The sequence below is a fragment of the Neovison vison genome, chromosome 1, assembly GCF_020171115.1.
Source record: "Neovison vison isolate M4711 chromosome 1, ASM_NN_V1, whole genome shotgun sequence".
Lineage (NCBI taxonomy): Eukaryota > Metazoa > Chordata > Mammalia > Carnivora > Mustelidae > Neogale > Neogale vison.
In genome coordinates, this window is record NC_058091.1 from 223,832,948 (window position 1) to 223,853,340 (window position 20,393).

Here is a 20,393-nt window from a genome sequence, read left to right on the forward strand (position 1 = left end):
CTACAAACATGTTTTTTCTGCCCGGAATTGCTAATAAAGAATATCCACCCCAGTGTGTGGAGCTCAATGGACTCTTATGAGAGTTGCTCCAGTTGGGTTTATATTTAAGCCAGTCATAATTCAAGGGCTGTAGAGTATAGCTTTATTTTGAACTGGTTGGACAAATATTCATGTTCTCACACAAATGTTCTTCATAATAATGGGTTGTTTATTTGGTATAAATTGTACATAGCAATATTCATATGCCAGACTGGTTTCAAAAAAATAAAAGGTTTATTGGCTGGTATGTTTGAAGAATGGTGAGGAGGCCAAGTTCTTTATCAAGGAGGTGTTCAGATTTATTTGAAGCCATTATTTTCAGACGGTTTCACACTAAGCTGGAAGTGCTTTCACCGTGGCCTTTCTGCAGCTGGAGCTGGCTATGGTATTTATTCATTCGCTCAACAAATATTTAATGAGTGTATTCTAGATGCCAAACCCTGTTCTGGCTCCCGAGGATACAACAGTGAACAAAACAGGCAAAATCCCTGCCTTTGTTGAGCTTATTTTTAGCAGAGAGATGGATTATAAACAAGGTAAATAGCATGTTAGATACTGATCAGGTGCTAAGGAGAAGAATAAAGCTGGAGAGTCTTGGGAAAAGGATTGCAACTTATATAATGGGACCAGGAAGCCCTCCCTGAGAAGGTGACTTTTGCGCAAAGATCTGACAAATTGAAAAATAAGCCATGCAGATAGTTTAGGAAGGCTAATTCCTGGCAGGAGGAGCAGCAAGTGAAGAGTTGAGGCCAGAACATGAATTGGTGCATTTGAGGAACAGTGAAGATGAGGTTGGGGGGGGCCAAAAGTAGGTAAAGAAGACAAGTGTAGAGGGTGAGCTAACCATAAACACTGGGGATACTCATGAAGTAGGGCCTCGTAGGCAATACTTCAGCCTCTTTTTTTCAATTCAAATGAAACACTGGACAAATAAGGAATTCAATTTCTACTTTCAACAGATATTACTGATGCTAGGAACATTCCCTGGGTGTCAGCAGCTAACATATATCTTCCCATTAGCTCTGTAGGATACCTTGCTCTGCCTTTTCTTAACAAAAACAAAGACTAATGTGTGCTTGGTGCTGTGTCTACATTTCCTAATAGAAATAAATTCTGGAGGAGTTATAATTTACTTGGCTCTCTGCTACTTCTTTACGGCCATGAACAGAAAGCCTCTCCCTCCACCTTCTTGAAAATACTATGCAAGAAGTTATTATTACTTTTCCCGTATTAGTTCATCTGTTTTGACATACTATTTCAATGTATGCTTGGGAGTCAGTGATTATGGCTTTGACTAACATAACCTCAGTTCTGTAATTGAAATCATTCACACAGTGAATACTCAAAAAATTATATTACACTGAATAGAGTTAACTCAATTCTGAGTGTAGATGACTCGATTCTTTTTGACCTAATCCTTCATTTGACTTGCAGACCAAATAGATGGGGCCTTTTCAAGCAGTTCCTACAATGTATGAATGCTTAGGGAGGATGTTTCTGAAATGGAGAACTAGAGGTAGGGGAAACACATTCAACCTGCTTAAGTTCTCCCATGTTAGGATGACCAACTGCCCCTCCTGACTCCTTGCCACTATCATTTAAATACTGTAATTATTTGGGATGTGGTTTTCCTGCTAAAACACAAGCACCACAAATAAAGAAATCATAACTGTTTTATAATTGTTCTCTCTCCATTGTTTAATGTCATGCCAGGTCCATTTTAGACACACAGATTATTTATTGAATGAATTAATTCATGAATTTAAAGATAATGTATTGTTCTGACTTCCTTCCAAAATTCCAAAATTTTCACCTGGAAACCCTGTTCAAGGTGTTCTGCTTCTTGAGAAATTGGGTAATTCTGACAACAGATGGGTAAGGAATTGGCAAGCAGCCATGCCTTCAACATGTGGACTTTGAGTTTAGTTTCTTGAGAAATCCCATGGAGACATTTGATTCAGCCACCTGACTCAGACTAATCTGAGTGGATTGTGGAAAAAATAAAACGAAAAACAAAACAACAACAAAGCCCAGAAATCAACAGAAACAATAAAAGAATAAAACAATAAAAGGACCTTATGACTGGGAGGTTTCATGTATTTTTTAGCTTAACTCTTTCCACAATTGTTCTCACATCAGAGTTTCCATTTTGCCCATCCCTTCTTCACTGCTTAGTGCAGATGTGGCAGAAATAGTAAGGATGGGTGAAAAGTGGAGCAGGATGTGAATTCCTGATTCCCAACTAAACCACAGCTTATTCACCTATAAAAATGTAATCAAGACTCCCTACCTTATAGGTTTGTAAGAATAAGTGCAATAAAAATAAATAAATAAATAATTTGAGGGGTTTGAAGTGGCGGGGGGTGGTGGGAGGTTGGGGTACCAGGTGGTGGGTATTATAGAGGGCATGGCTTGCATGGAGCACTGGGTGTGGTGAAAAAATAATGAATAATGTTTTTCTGAAAATAAATAAATTGAAGAAAAAAAATCATTAAATATATATGTAAATAAATTATACATATAATCTAAAAATAAATAAATAAATAAATAAATAAATAACAATAAATAAATAAAATAAAATAAATTAAAAAAAGAATAAGTGAAATAAGATATGTCAAATGCCAGGTTAGATTTTGGTATATAGATGCCTGTTCAAACTCTGCTTCTCTCTCCCTTCCAGTGGTGGCCCAGAGGTTATTAGCAGCCTTTGTTCCATCTTTCCTTCCATTCCCTGGAGCTTGTGTGCCTATTAGGTATTTAGGGTTGAAAGGCACAGAGTCGGAGGGAGACAAGATGGTGGAGAAGTAGGAGGAGGCACCGTTTCAACCTGTCCCCTAAAGTGAGTTGATTACCTACCAAAGAACTCTGATCACCCATGAAATCAGCCTGAGATTAGAATTATACACTCTGGATCTCTACGGGGACAAAAGACACCAGTGGGCAGAAGCATTTCAGGGTGCACCTTGCCTGCCCCATGGTTGATACATTCAGCTACACATCTGTTCAGACATCTCTCACCAAAATGACTAGAAGGAGGAATGCCCAACAGAAGAAAAATTCAGAGACTGGACCCTCTCCATGAGACACAGGGTTGCAGATTGGATACAATGACAAGACCCATACATATATTGTCTACAAGAGACCCATTTTGAACCCAAGGATACATCCAGACTGAAAGTGAAGGGATGGAGAAGCATCTTTCATGCCAATGGGCCTCAAAAGAAGGCTGGGGTAGCAATTCTCATATCAGATAAATTAGATTTTAAATTAAAGACTGTAGTCAGAGATATAGAAGGACACTACATAATTCTTAAAGGGATTATCCACCAAGAAGATCTAACAATTGTAAATATTTATGCCTCCAATATGGGAGCAGCCAATTACATAATAAAACTGTTAATCAAGATAGTCATATTGATATGAATACATTAATAGTAGGAGATCTTAACACACCGCTCTCAGTAACAGACAGATCATCCAAGCAGAAAATCAATAAAGAAACAAGAGCATTGAATGACACATTGGACCAGATGGACCTCATAGATACATACAGAATATTCCACCCTAAAACAACAGAATACCCATTCTTCTCGAGTACACATGGAACCTTCTCCAGAATAGACCACATACTGGGTCACAAATCAGGGCTCAACCAATACCAAAAGACTGAGATTATTCCCTGCATATTCTCAGATCAAAATGCTTTGAAACTGGAGCTCAACCACAAGGAAAAGTTTGGAAGGAATTCAAACACCTGGAAGCCAAAGACCACCTTACTTAAGAATGCTTGGATCAACTAGGAAGTCAAAGAAGAACTTAAACAATTCATGGAAACCAGTGAGAATGAAGACATTTCAGTCCAAAACCTATGCAATACAGCAAAGGCAGTCCTAAGGGGGACTAAGGCCATCCAAGCCTCCCTCAAAAAAACTGAAAAATACAGAATACACCAGCTGTCTCTACACCTTAAAAAAATCAGAGAATCAACAACGAATTAAGACAACTTCAAACACAAAAAGGGAAATAATCAAGATTAGAACAGAGATCCATGAGATAGAAGCTAGAGATACGGTAAAATGCATCAATGAAACTAGAAGCTGGTTTTTTGAAAGAATCAATAAGATCAATAAACCATTGGCCAAAATAATCCAAGAAAAGAGAGAAGGCCCAAATTAATAAAATTATGAATGAAAAGGGAGAGATCACAACTAAAACCACGGAAATAGAAACAATCATCAGAAATTATTATCAACAGTTATATGCCAATAAGTTAAGCAACCTAGATGAAATGGATGCATTCCTGGAAAACGATAAACTTCCAAAATTGAACCAGGAAGAAATTGACAACCTGAATAGACAGATATCTAGTAACGAGATTGAAGCAGTGATCAGAAACCTCCCAAAAAACAAGAACCCAGGACTTAATGAATTCCCTGGAGAATTCTACCAAACTTTCAAAGAAGAAATAACACCTATTCTCCTGAAGCTGTTTCAAAAAATTGAAGCAGAAGGAAAACTTCCAGACTCTTTATATGAAGTGAGCATTATCCTGATCCCCAAACCAGGCAAAGACCCCCACCAAAAAGGAGGATTTCAGACCAATATCACTGATGAATATGGATGCTGAGATTCTCAACAGGATCCTAGAAAATAGGATCCAACAGCACATTAAAAGATTATCCACAATGGCCAAGTGGGATTCATCCCTGGGTTTCAAGGATGGTTCAACATTCGCAAATCAATCAATGTGATAGAACAAGTTAATATGAGAAGAGAGAAGAACCACATGGTCCTCTCAATTGATGCAGAAAAAGCATTTGACAAAATCCAGCATCCGTTCCTGATTAAAACACTTCTAAGTATAGGGATAGAGGGAACATTCCTGAACTTCATAAAATCTATCTATGAAAACCCCACAGAAAATATCATCCTCAATGGGAAAAAGCTCACAGTCTTCCCGTTGAGATTAGGAACACAAGGATGCCCACTCTCACCACTCTTGTTCAACATAGTATTAGAAGTCTAGCAACAGCAATCAAACAACAAAGAAAAATAAAAGGTATCCAAATTGGCAATGAAGAAGTCAAACTCTCTCTTCGCAGATGAAATGATACTTTATATGGAAAACCCAATAGACTCCACCCCCAAACTACTAGAACTCATACAGCAATTTAGTAATGTGGCAGGTACAGAAATCAGTTGCTTTCTTATACATGAACAATGAAAACACAGAAAGGGAAATTAGAGAATCAATTCCATTTACTATAGCACCAAGAAACATAAGATACCTGGGAATAAACCTAACCAAAGAGGTAAAGGATCTATACTCGAGGAACTATAGAACACTCATGAAAGAAATGGAAGAAGACACAAAAAGATGGAAGACCATTCCCTGCTCTTGGATCGGAAGAATAAACATTGTTAAAATGTCTCTACTGCCTAGAGTAATCTATACTTTTAAGACCATTCCAATCAAAATTCTACCAGCATTTTTCAAAGAGTTAGAGCAAATAATCCTAAAATTTGTATGGAATCAGAAGAGACCCCGAATTGCTAAGGAAACGTTGAAAAAGAAAAACAAAGCTGGGGGCATCTCGTTGCCTGATTTCAAGCTTTACTACAAAGCTTTGATCACCAAGACAGCATGGTACTGGCATAAAAACAGACACATAGACCAGTAGAACAGAGCAGAGAGCCCAGATATGTACCTTCAACTCTATAGTCAAATAATCTTCCACAAAGTAGGAAAAAATATACAGTGGAAAAAACACGGTCTCTTCAATAAATTGTGCTAGGAAAATTAGACAGCTATAAGCAGAAGGATTAAACTCGACCATTCTCTTACACCATACACAAAGATCAACTCAAAATGGATAAAAGACCTCAATGTGAGGCAGAAATTCATCAGAAACATACAGGAGAACATAGGCAGTAACCTCTTCAACATTGGTCACAGAAACTTCTTTCAAAACATGTCTCCAAAGGCAAAGGAAACAAAAGCAAAAATGAAGTTTTGGGACTTCATCAAGATCAAAAGCTTCTGCACAGCAAAGGAAACAGTGAACACAACAAAGAGGCAATGAGAGAAGATATTTGTAAATGATAGTACAGACGAAAGGCTGATATCCATGATCTATAAAGAACTTCTCAAACTCAAAACACACACAAAACAGATAATATGTCAAAAAATGGGAAGAAGACATGAACAGACACTTTTCCAGTGAAGACATACAGATGGCTATCAGACACATGAAAAAATGTTCTTCATCACTAGCCATCAGGGAGAGTCAAATCAAAACCACATTGAGATACCACCTTATACCAGTTAGAGTGGCCAAAATTAACAAGACAATAAACAACGTGTTTTGGAGAGGTTGTGGAGAAAGGGGCACCCTATTACACTGTTGGTGGGAATGCAAGTTGGTGCAGCCACTTTGGAAAACAGTGTGGAGATTCCTTAGGAAATTAAAAATAGAGCTTCCCTATGACCTTGCAATTGCACTACTGGGTATTTACCCCAAAGATACAGATGTAGTGAGAGGAAGGGCCATCTGTACCTCATGGTTCATAGCAGCAATGGCCATGGTCGCCAAGCTGTGGAAAGAACCAAGATGCCCTTCAATGGACGAATGGATAAAGAAGATGTGGTTCATACCCCACTATGGAATTTTAATGCCTCCATCAGAAAGGATGAATACCCAACTATTGTGTCAACATGGATGGGACTAGGAGAGATTATGCTGAGCGAAATAAGTCAAACAGAAAGAGTCAATTATCATATGGTTTCACTTATTTATAGAGCACAAGAGAGAACACGGAGGACATGGGGAGATGGAGAGAAGGGAGTTGGGGGAAATTGGAAGGGGAGATGAACCACGAGAGGCTATGGACTCTGAAAAAACAATCTGAGGGTTTTGAAGGGGTGGGGGGTGGGAAGTTGGGTGAGCCTGGTGGTGGGTATTATGGAGGTCATGTATTGCATGGAGCACTGGGTGTGGTGCATAAACAATGAATTCTGGTACACTGAAAAATTTTAAAAATTTAAAAATTTTTAAAAATTAAAAAAAAAAAGAAAGACATAGAGTCCAGATAAATTCTAAATCACTCACAAACTGTGGACAGGATAAAAGACTGAGAGAAAACTGACAAGGATAATGAAAAGAGCATTAAAGAGGAATAATTTGCAGTCATTAGGAAAATTTATGAAGCTGGCTAACATTTTTACAAAGAAGGCTCCGTTTGTGGTAGTGTTATAGAAATTTAAATAGGAAGTGAAGTTATCATACTATATCTTTTGTAGAAGTTACATACAAAACCCAACACATGATTTATTTTTGTTGCCATTATAACCTATATTTTGTTATACATAAGATAAAATAAACATTTATTTCATGATTTGAGTTTCATTTTTTAAGGATTAAATTCAGGCCAAAAACATACCCCCTCTCCAGCAACCCTCAGTTTGTTTTGTGAGATTAAGAGTCTCTGATGGTTTGTCTCCCCCCGATCCCATCTTGTTTCATTTTTTCCTTCTCTACCCCCATGAACCCCCACCCTGCCTCTCAAATTCCTCATATCAGAGAGATTATATGATAATTGTCTTTCTCTGAGTGGCTTATTTCACTTAGCATAGTACCCTCTAGTTCCATCCATGTCATTGCAAATGGCAAGATTTTGTGTTATCTATCTATCTATCTATCTAGGCCCATATTTTACATATATATAAAATATGGGCATACATATATATATATATATCTCACATCTTCTTTGTCCATTCATCTGTTGATGGACATCTAGGTTCTTTCCATAGTTTGGTTATTGTGGACATTGCTGCTATAAACATTTAGGTGCATGTACCCCTTCAGATCCCTACATTTGTATCTTCAGGGTAAATATCAAATAGTGAGATTGCTGGATCATAGGGTAGCTTTTTTTTTTTTCAACTTTTAGAGGAACCTCCATACTCTTTTCCAGAGTGGCTGAACCAACTTGCATTCCCACCAACAGTGTAAGAGGACCTCCCTTTCTCTGCATCCTCACCAACATATGTCATTTCCTGACTTGTTAATTTTAAGCATTCTGACAGGTTTTGATTTGTATTTCCCTGACGCTGAGTGATGTAGCACTTTTTCATGTTTCTGTTGGCCATTTGGATGTCTTGTTTGCAGAAATGTCCGTTCCTGTCTTGTGCCCATTTCTTGATTGGATTACTTGTTCTTTGGGTGTTGAGTTTGATAAGTTCTTTATATTTTGGATACTAGCCCTTTATCTGATATGTCATTTGCGAATATCTTCTCCCATTCTGTCAGTTGTCTTTTGGTTTTGTTGACTGTTTCCTTTGCTGTGCAAAAGCTTTTGATCTTGATGAAGTCCCAATAGTTCATTTTTGCCCTTGCTTCCCTTGCCATTGGCAATGTTTCTAGGAAGAAGTTGCTGTGGCAGAGGTTGAAGAGGTTGCTTCCCATGTTCTCCTCAAGGATTTTGATGGATTTCTTTCTCACATTGAGGTTCTTCATCCATTTTGAGTCTATTTTTGTGTGTAGTGTAAGGAAATGGTCGAGTTTCAGTCTTCTGCATGTGGCTGTCCAATTTTCCCAACACCATTTGTTGAAGAGACTGTGTCTTTTCCTGCTTTGTCAAAGATTAGTTGACCCCAGAGTTGAGGGTCCATTTCTGGGCTCTCTGTTCTGTTTCATTGATCAGTGCCATACTGTCTAATGATGACAGCATTGTAATAGAGCTTGAAGTCTGGAATTTTGATGCCACCAACTTTGGTTTTCCTTTTCAACATTCCTCTGGCTATTTGGGTTTTTTCCTGGCTCCATATAAATTTTAGGATTATTTGTTCCATTTCTTTGAAACAAACAGATGGTATTTTGATAGTGATTGCATTAAATGTGTAGATTGCTTTAGGTAGCATAGACATTTTCACAATATTTATTCTTCCAATCCATGAGCATGGAACATTTTTCCATTTTTTGTGTCTTCTTCAATTTCTTTCATGAGTACTTTATAGTTTTCTGAGTACTGATTCTTTGCCTCTTTGGTTAGGTTTATTCCTAGATATCTTATGTTTTGGGTGTAATTGTAAATGGGATTGACTCCCTAATTTCTCTTTCTTCTGTCTTGTTGTTGGAGTATAGAAATACAACTGATTTCTGTGCATTGACTTTTATATCCTGACACTTTACTGAATTCCTATATGAGTTCTAGCAGTTTTGGAGTGGAGTCTATTGAATTTTCCACATAAAGTAACATATCATCTGCAAAGAGTGAGAGTTTGATTTCTTTGCTGATTCAGATGCCCTTAATTTCTTTTTGTTTTCTGATTGCTGAGGCTAGGACTTCTAGTACTATGTTGAATAGCAGTGGTGATAGTGGACAGCCCTGCCATGTTCCCGACCTTAGGGAAAAAGTTCTTGGTTTTTCCTTATTGAAAATGATATTCGCTGTGGGTTTTTCCTAGATGGCTTTGATGATATTGAGATATGTACCCTCTACCCCTACACTTTTAAGAGTTTTGATAAAGAAAGGATGCTGTACCTTGTCGAATGCTTTTTCAGCCTCTATTGAGAGTATCATATGGTTCTTGTTCTTTCTTTCATTAATGTACTGTATCACATTGATTGATTCACGGATGTTGAACCAACCTTGCGGTCCTGGAATAAATCCCAATTGGTTGTGATGAATAATCCTTTTAATGCACTGTTGAATCCTATTGGCTAGTATTTCGGTGAGAATTTTCGCATCTGTGTTCATCAAGGATATTGGTCTGTAATTCTCTTTTTTGATGGGGTCTTTGTCTGGTTTTGGGATCAAGGTAATGCTGGCTTCATAAGATGAGTTTGGAAGTTTTTCTTCCATTTCTATTTTTTGGGAACAATTTAAGGAGAATAGCTATTAATTCTTCTTTATATAATTGGTAGAATTCCCCTGGGAAGCCTGTCTGGCCCTGGGCCCTTGTTTGTTGGGAGATTTAAAAAAAAAAATTATTTATTTGACAGAGATCTCAAGTAGTCACAGAGGCAGGGAGAGAGAGAGAGAGAGAGGAGGAAGCAGACCCCCCCACCAAGCAGAAATCCCTATGTGGGACTTGATCCTGGGACTCTGGGATCATGACCTGAGCAGAAGGTGGAGGCTTAACCCACTGAGGCACCCAGGCGCCCCTGTTGGGAGATTTTTGATGACTACTTCAATCTCCTAACTTGTTATGGGTCTGTTCAGGTTTTCTATTTCTTTCTGATTCAGTTTTGGTAGTTTATATGTCTCTAGGAATGCATCCATTTCTTCCAGGTTGTCAAATTTGCTGGTGTATAGCTGCTCATATGTTCTTATAATTGTATTGTTTTGGTGTTCATTGTCATCTATCCTCTTTCATTCATGATTTTATATTTGGGTCCTTTCTCTTCTCTTTTTGATAAGTCTGGCCAATGATTTGTCAATCTCATTAGTTCTTTCAAAGAACCAGCTCCTAGTTTCATTGATTTGTTCTACTGTTCATTTCATTTCTATTTCATTGATTTCTGCTACAATCTTTATTATTCCTCTTCTCCTGCTGGGTTTAGGTTTTCTTTGCTGTTCTTTCGCCCTTGCCTTTAGAGAAAGGCTTGTGTTGCTATATACTTTCGTTTAGGACTGTCTTTGCTGTGTCCCACAGGTTTTGAGCAGTTGTGTTTTCATTTTCATTTGTCCATGAATTTTTGAAATTCTTCTTTAATTTCCTAGTAGACCCATTTATTCTTGAGTAGGATGCTCTTTAGCCTCCATGTATTTGAGTTCTTTTCCTCTTTCTTCTTGTGATTGAGTTTTAGCTTTAGAGCATTGTGCTCTGAACATATGCAGGGAATGATCCCAATATTTTGGTACCACTTGACACCTGATTTGTGACCCAGGATGTGATCTATTCTGAAGAATGTTCCATGTGTACTAGAGAAGAATGTGTATTCTGTTGTTTTGGGATGGAATTTTCTAAATACACCCGTGATGTCTTTCTGGTCCAGTGTGTCATTTAAGGCCTTTATTTCCTCATTGATCTTTAGCTTTGATGATCTGTCCATTTCAGTGAGGGGGGTGTTAAAGTCCCCTACTATTATTGTGTTATTGTGGATGTGTTTATTTGATTTTGTTATTAATTGGTTTCATTTGATCTTAGCCAAAAGGCCAAGAAGCAATATTAATTGGTTTATATAATTGGCTGCTCCCATGCTCCCATGTTAGTAGGCATAGATATTTAAAATTGTTAGATCTTCTAGTTGGAAAGACCCTTTAAGTATGGTACAGTGTCCTTCCTCATCTCTTATTATGGTCTTTGGTTTTTAAAACTAAATTTATCAGAAATAAGGTTTACCACCCCAGCTTTCTTTTGATGTCCATTAGCATGGTAAATAGTTTTCCACCTCTTCACTTTAAATCTGGAGGTGTCTTTGTGTCTAAAATGCATTTCATGCAGACAGCAATATCGGTGGGTCTTGTTTTGTTTTGTTTTGTTTTTTACCCATTCTGATACCCTGTGTCTTTTGACTGGAGCATTTAGTCCATTTACATTCAGGGTAACTATTGAAAGATAAGAATTTAGTGCCATTGTATTGCCTATACGGTGACTGTTACTGTATATTGTCTCTGTTCCTTGCTTGTCTACTACTTTTAGGCTCTCTCTCTGCTTAGAGGACCACTTTCAATATTTCCTGTAGGGCTGGTTTGGTGTTTGCAAATTCTTTTAATTTTTGTTTGTCCTGGAAGTATCTCTCCTTCTATTTTCAATGATAGCCTAGCTGGATATAGTATTCTTGGCTGCATATTTTTCTCATTTAGTACTCTGAATATATCATGCCAGTTCTTTCTGGCCTGCCAGGTCTCTTTGGATAAGTCTGCTGCCAATCTAATATTTCTACCATTGTATGTTATAGAATTCTTGTCCCAAGCTGTTTTCAGGATTTTCTCTTTGTCACTAAGACTTGTAAGTTTTCCTATTAGATGACAGGGTGTGGACCTATTTTTATTGATTTTGAGGGGGGTTCTCTGTGCCTCCTGGATTTTGATGCTTGTTCCCTTTGCCATATTAGGGAAATTCTTTACTATAAATTGCTTCAATATACCTTCTGCTCCCCTCTCTCTTTCTTCTTCTTCTGGAATCCCAATTATTCTAATATTTTTTTGTCTTATGGTATCACTTATCCCTTGAATTCTGCCCTCATGGTCCAGTAGTTGTTTGTCTCTCTTTTGCTCAGCTTCTTTATTCTTCATAATTTGGTCTTCTATATCACTAATTCTCCTTTCTGTCTCATTTATCCTAGCAGTGAGAGCCTCCATTTTTTATTGCACCTCATTAATAGCTTTTTTAATTTCAACTTGGTTAGACTCTAGTTCTTTTATTTCCCCAGAGAGGGATTTTATTTCTCCAGACAGGTATTTTCCATGCCTTTTTTGAGCCCAGCTATCACCTTGATAATCATTCTGAACTCTAGTTCTGCCATATTACCAATGTCCATATTGATTAGGTCCCTAGTCATCGGTACTGCTTCTTGTCCTTTGTGTGTGTGTGTGTGTGTGTGTGTGTGGTGAGTTTTCCCACCTTGTCATTTTATCCAGATATTTTAGATGAATGAAAGAATAAAATACTAAAGGGTAGCAACAACTCTGGACAAATATACACTAACCAAATCAGAAGAGACCAGAAATATATATATATAATATATATCATATATATATATGATATATATATATATATTCTTTTTTTTCTCTCTTTACTGTCCCCCCAGTTTCTGGTCTTTTCTGATTTGGTTAGTGTATATTGTTCCAGAGTTGTTGCTACCCTTTAGCTCTGTTCTGTTCACCAGTCTAATATATATATATATATATATATATTTTTTTTTTATATATAAATATATATATATATTTGATTTGGGGCATATTTTGGTCTGTTAGAAGAAACTACTTTCCAAGATTTTAAAGAACAAAAAACTTAAATATTTAGAAAAATAAGGGTAAACATGATGAAAGGATGGAATATGACTGTAAAGATAAAAATTCAAAAAGATTCTAAAAAAGGAATTAGGAGATGAAGAGAAGTGAGTTGGGGGAAATTGGAGGGGGAGACAAGTGATGAGAGACTTTGGATTCTGAAAAACAATTTGAGGGTTTTGGAGAGGAGAGGGGTAGGGTGTTGTGTGAGCCTGGTGGTGGGTGTTATGGAAGGCAGATATTGCATGGAGCATTAGTTGTGGTGTATAAACAATGAATCCTGGAATACTGAAAAGAAATAAAATAAAATACAATAAAATGAAAAAAAAAAGAAATTATTAAGATAAGTTGGTTGGAAAAAGGGAAAAAAAAGGAGGAGAGAATGTGATCAGGCTGGAGACTAGAACAAAGCCGTATGCTAGATATAGGGTATATTTTGATCTATTAGAAGACTTTTGGGACTTCATCAAAATAAAAACCTTCTGCACAGCAAAGGAAACAGTCAACAAAACAAAGAGGCAACCCATGGAATCGGAGAAGATATTTGCAAATGACAGTACAGACAAAAGGTTGATATCCAGGATCTATAAAGAACTCCTCAAACTCAACACATACAAAACAGACAATCATATCAAAAAATGGGCAGAAGATATGAACAGACACTTCTCCAATGAAGACATACAAATGGCTATCAGACACATGAAAAAGTGTTCATCATCACTAGCCATCAGGGAGATTCAAATTAAAACCACATTGAGATATCACCTTACACCAGTTAGAATGGCCCAAATTAGCAAGACAGGAAACAACATGTGTTGGAGGGGATGTGGAGAAAGGGGCACCCTCTTATACTGTTGGTGGGAATGCAAGTTGGTGCAGCCACTTTGGAGAACAGTGTGGAGACTCCTCAAGAAATTAAAAGTAGAACTTCCCTATGACCTTGCCATTGCACTCCTGGGTATTTACCCCAAAGATACAGATGTCATGAAAAGAAGGACCATCTGTACCCCAATGTTTATAGCAGCAATGGCCACGGTCGCCAAATTGTGGAAAGAACCAAGATGCCCTTCAACGGATGAATGGATAAGGAAGATGTGGTCCATATACACTATGGAGTATTATGCCTCCATAAGAAAGGGCGAATACCCAACATTTGTAGCAACATGGACAGGACTGGAAGAGATTATGCTGAGTGAAATAAGTCAAGCAGAGAGAGTCAACTATCATATGGTTTCACTTATTTGCGGAGCATAACAAATAGCATGGAAGACATGGGGAGTTAGAGAGGAGAAGGGAGTTCGGGGAAATTGAAGGGGAGGTGAACCATGAGAGACTATGGATTCTGAAAAACAATCTGAGTGTTTTGAAGGGGTGGGGGGTGGGAGGTCGGGGTACCAGGTGGTGGATATTATAGAGGGCAGGGATTGCATGGAGCACTGGGTGTGGTGCAAAAATAATGAATACTGTTATGCTGAAAATAAATAAAAAATAAATTTAAAAGAAGTAGAAATTGTATCCCAAAATTTTAAAGGAAAAAACCCTACATGTATAAAAAAATAAGGTTAAAGTCAATGAAGGGATAAAATATGACTATAACAATGAAAATTAAAAAGAATTTTTTAGTGGTATTTTTAAGATATAACTGTTAAAAAACATTAAAAGAGGAAAGAGTAAAAGTTTACAAATAGAATAAGAAAAAATAAAATAAAAAAAATTTAACTTTGCAAGACTAAAGGATCATGGGGAGAAAGCAATGAATTCCATGCTTTGCTATCTCTTCCTCTGGAGTTCTGCAGTTCTCCTTGATCAGTGAGCTTGGTCTTGGCTGAATATTCTCGCTGATCTTCTGCAGGAGGGGCCTGTAGCACTGATTCCCAAATGTCTTTGCCTGAGGTGGAATTGCACCGCCCTTGCCAGGGGCCAGGCTAAGTACTGTGCTCAGGTTCAGGATTTGCTCTTGGGAGCTTTTGTTCCCTGAAAGCTTTCCGTACAGCTTTGGAGGATGGGAATGAAGATGGCGCCTCCTAACCTCTCGGCTGGAGGAGCCAAGAGCTCAGGGCCCCACTCCTCAGGGCGCTCTCAGAGAAAAGCAGTCAGTCCCTCCTATCTCCCTGGTCTCCGGCTGCACTCCGTGCTCACCTGGCCTGTGATTGAGCGTTCCTATCTCTGGCACACAGCCCCATTTGGGGTCTCCAAACCCAGCTGATTTCTGCCACATGCTCCTGCTCCCAGAGGAGGAAGGTGATTCTCCCTGGATCTACTGCTTGTTGTGTCCCTCCCTCAAGAGCAGTGGCCCGACTGTACCTGACTTAAGGTAACCCTCAGTTAAGACCCCTCTCCTCAGTTCTGTCACTGTTGCCGGCTTCCCCACTCCGATACCTGGCATCTCTGCCACACTCAGACACCCCCAGTCTTTCTGTGATCCTGAGGGTCCTGAGACTACACGGTCCCAGCAAGGGCTCCATCTCGGCTTAGCTCTGGAACAACGTCTCTCAGTGGAGAAGACTTTTAAAAGTTCTGATTTTGTGCTTCACTGCTCGACTGCTTGCTGGGAGCTGACATGTCCCCCTGTGGTCTATCTTCCTGTTGCTTTGGATTCACTTCTCTGCATGTCCTACCTTTTGGAAAGTGGTCGCTTTTCTGTTCCTGAAGTTGCTGCTCTTCTCTTCTCTCTCCTGTTGAGTTTGTAGCTGTTCAGAATGGTTTGATAACTGTCTAGCTGAACACCTAGAACCTGATGATACTAAGTCTCCTACTACTCTGCTATCTAGCTCCTCCATCCCAGAGATTGCTTTTTTAGGGGAATGATTTGAAACTGATAGCATTTAAGAATAAAATGGCTTACTTTTGGCCAACCAGTGCCTTCAAATATCCTTCCCCGTTGCTATACTATTTTGGAAAGATGCCTTTACTTTTCTGTAATTCTCTATTATGAGCACAATCTCCATACCTATAGCTCCTTTTCAGCTATGGAAAGGCCCTTCCTCTTACCCCTTTCCTGCTGCTTCTGGCTTCTTTAGGGGTGGACAGCGGGAATATGTACCAGATGGGCAAGAGTAACAATATTATGTTAATGATGCTATTATACTCTAGCATCCAAGGTCTAGCTTTTTATTTGGGTCCAAACATGGATTCTTTGGAGATTCTGAAAAATAACCTTTGATGTAGACAATGTATTCTCATGAACTCTCAACAATAGTCCCTTTTGGTTTGCCTTTGGTAATGCATTTCAAAACCTCTTACACTAGGGTCTCTTGACCTAGCTGGTTGCACTCTTGAGCAGAATAATTAAAAAAAAAATCTTTCCAACTCCCAGGGTTGGAACTAAGGGAGTTTAAAAAAGGATGAAGAGATAGTTGCAGCATCTGTGTATTTTCAACATGAGAGAACCGAAGTTCAGGACGTTTTCTCATTATTCTTAGTTCAACTTGTAATAATTTATAGCTGACCATCAAATTTGAGATATCCTGTTTTAAAGATGAAAAAGTGTGTCAAAGCTAAACATCAAGAAACATTGAAAATGTGTTCATGGCTCCAAATAATTCATAATTCATCTACTTTTTCCCCATCTGACAGGAGTATGATATAATTTTAAGAGGTTATATTTTTCTGCTGGAATAATGTCAGTGAAAAATGTGGCTTACAAAATCCAAAGTATTATTGCTTTATTTTTATTAGGTTGAATTTCATTCTTTTTCTGCACAAAAAGGTAACAGCTTTTGGTTATGGCACTTCAAATATTCAGAGTGATTCTCTCCTTTGTTTGAAATTTATTGGGTGGGTGCTTAATCTTTTCCTTCATTTAAAATAGAGTTTTTTTTTTAAGATTTTAATTTATTTGAGAGAGAGAGAGAGATAAGAACACAAATTGGGGGAAGAGGGGGAGGGAGAAGATGACTCTCTGCTGAGCAAGGAGAACAAGGCAGGGTTGGATCCCAGGACGCCAGGATCAGACACATGAGCCACCCCGGCACCTCTTGAATGGAGTTTTTTAACCTAGCATGTGCATTCATGAAGAGAAGAGAAGGTTATACTTCCTAGAGAAAGGACACTTGACTATTTAGGTAGTATTTGATATCTTCATGAATGTACTAGTGGCTAAATAAACATCAGTCTTAGAGGCTCTGTTTCTAAAATCATCAGCACACTGAAAACAAATTTATTTTTCAGAAAGAATAATAGTAAAATCTGTAGAGTGAGTAGAGCAGATTATTCTCCCCAGTGTGAATGAGCCTCATTCAATGTGTTGAAGGCCTAAATAGAACACATTGATTAGTGAGCATGGAATCAGAACAAGGGGATTGCTTAAGAGGATTGATACATGAGTGATATTAGACCACAGTTGCCTTAATTATCAGGTTATCCAAAAGAGCTCTCTCTCCTGGGACCTGGAGGGTGGCAGTCCTTGGGCCAGAGTGCCCTTCTCTTGGACAGTCATTGTAGGGTTCTGCGACCACCAGTCATCGGTCTCATTTTGAATCCGTGTGTTTCTGTGACTGACTAGTCCTTCTACAGATGTGTATCTTTCTTTAAATACATTAAGGTGTTTAATCTGAGTACAGTTATAAAAGATTCCTTTGACTCATTCTACACATAGACCCACCTTTAGAGAAGTGCTGTCTAGGAAACAGAAGTAATTGAAAAATAAATTATCTTCTTTTCCTCCATCTCTCAGAACAGTCAGTGGGACACAGACCAAACTCAGGTAATGTTTCTCAAAACCTTCTCTCTTTCCTTCCCAGTTCTGTAGAATCCCGCTGCAAATCCAGAGACTCATGAAACCCTCTTTTATTCTCTGTTTGCTCCATTCCCAGATCTTTACTTAATTTCTTTTATTTAAAAAATTTTTTCCAATATTTTAATCTGTGACCCAGATTCTGCCCAAGAAAGGAAGCCTGGGAGCCAGGGCATTTGCTCAGCAAACAAACACCTTTTCCTACTCCCTCTGGGCTCTTGGAATCTTCTTCTATCATCCCTTTCTCTGTTTTCTGTGACACTCTAAACCTGGGACCAGCCTGCCTAAGAATTTGCTTACAGGATGGGTGTGTGGGGAAGGTGAGCCAGAAAACAACAACAACAAAAAAAACTCTTGTGTTTGGAAGACCGAGAAGACAATCCATTTTGATTCCAACACATAGTTAGATCCAGAGGACATTTTTGCTCAAAAATAACTCTACAGCTCCTGCTCGGTGCTACTGTGTGTTAATATTGGAGCTGAAATCTCCAAGGACAATGTTATTTCTTAATATTTCCAAATGTTGGGGGTGGTGATGGGATAAAGTGTTGGGTTCGGGGTAAAGGAGTTGGCGGAGTCTTATCGTGACCCCTAAGTACCAGTGACAGCCTACGCTCCATTTCTGCTTAGGTTGATTCATTTTGCATTGTTTCTTGGCCAATCAAATTACACATCCGTGCTGTTGTTCACAAACAATCTGCCAATCCATCACTGCCACTGGGCAAACTGACCTCAAGTGTGTGCCCTACTAATGCTGGGTCAGCAGCAGTATGTTTAGAGACGAAGGGAAGTACATTTGTTACCATATTTTTAAATATTTATTTTTAGTCTAAAAAGCACTTAGGGCAATTTGCATTCATTACAGGATTGAAACATTACACTTGGTATGCATATCAGTGAACTGGAGCTCTACATGACATTGCCCTTCACCTTTGCATACTACTCCACGGTTGCCTGCAAGAAGAGGGAAACTCATTTCATAAACACATACCTTGTCTAATAGCTGTGTGTAGCTGTGGCTAAACCACGGACATGGCACCAACAGACACTTCAACATTATGCATAAGACTAATCTTTATGGAACCGAAGTCACAATTTGGAGAGGTCTGTTGCCGTTTATAATTCTGTGTTAAGATGTGAACAGAATGAATGCATTCCCTTCTCACTTGGAAGGAAAAAACCTGGTGATTTCAGATGCAGAGGTCACATTGTGCCAAAAAATCCTGAATAAATTTCTGGTATTCTGGGCTCATCTATGAATTATTGAATATTGTACACAGATGCCTGTGGCCTGAGGTTTTCTTTAGCTCTTTGTGAAGACGACACACCATTGAACGCAGCTCTTCTCTATGTTCTATGGTTCAGATTCCTCATATGTCTGATTTATCCTGATGTCATGCCGGTGTTTGTCTCGTTGATTTCTTTAGTGTTAACTTAGGCCAGATAGTCTGAGAGAGGGATAGGCTAACCAGAATCACCTATTCCAGATCCTCCCTACAGGCTCTCCTTCCCTCCCGGGGATTCTAATACATCTCGACGACCTGGCTCAGAGCATTTGCTTTTGATGTTTCTGTGTTCACACATTTTATCAGGGCAGGGAGCAGTTTTGAGGGTAGGAGGATGTCAGCTGGCACGTGCATTGGGAAGGGAGATGTGAAAGATGACTGAAATGAGGTGAAATCCTCTGAAGGAAAGTAACCGACAAGACTGGGTCTGGCACTCAAGCTGCCCAAGCAAAACTACCGGTTGGCTGTGCTGCTCCTGTCCCATCCCATGAAGCGGTAGGGCCAATCCCCAGTTCACACGGCTCGGGCTGGTTGGGCAAAGGATTCTTCCACCCATCTACTTATATAACCCTCCCTGTGCCTCAGGAACCTCCTTAGGTCCTGTCTCTTCCTTGAAACCTTATAGGTGACCAGAATTTATGCTCTCCTTGATTTCTGTCATTTTTGGACACTTAGCATTTTGCATTGTTCACTTCTGCACCAATATTGTTTATATTCTTTAACTGTCCCTGAATACATGTCTTATCATGCTAACAGGATTACAGGTTCCTTGAAGACTATAACTTTTATTACTTTAAAATTTTTTTTATTAATTTATTTATTTTCAGAAAAAGAGTATTCATTATTTTTTCACCACACCCAGTGCTCCATGCAATCCGTGCCCTCTATAATACCCACCACCTGGTACCCCAACCTCCCACCCCCCTGCCACTTCAAACCCCTCAGATTGTTTTTCAGAGTCCATAGTCTCTCATGGTTCACCTCCCCTTCCAATTTACCCCAACTCCCTTCTCCTCTCTAACACCCCTTGTCCTCCATGCTATTTGTTATGCTCCACAAATAAGTGAATCCATATGATAATTGACTCTCTCTGCTTGACTTAATTCACTCAGCATAATCTCTTCCAGTCCCATCCATGTTGCTACAAAAGTTGGGTATTCGTCCTTTCTGATGGAGGCATAATACTCCATAGTGTATATGGACCACATCTTCCTTATCCATTCGTCCGTTGAAGGGCATCTTGGTTCTTTCCATAGTTTGGCGACTGTGGCCATTGCTGCTATAAACATTGGGGTACAGATGGCCCTTCTTTTCACTACATCTGTATCTTTGGGGTAAATACCCAGGAGTGCAATTGCAGGGTCATAGGGTAA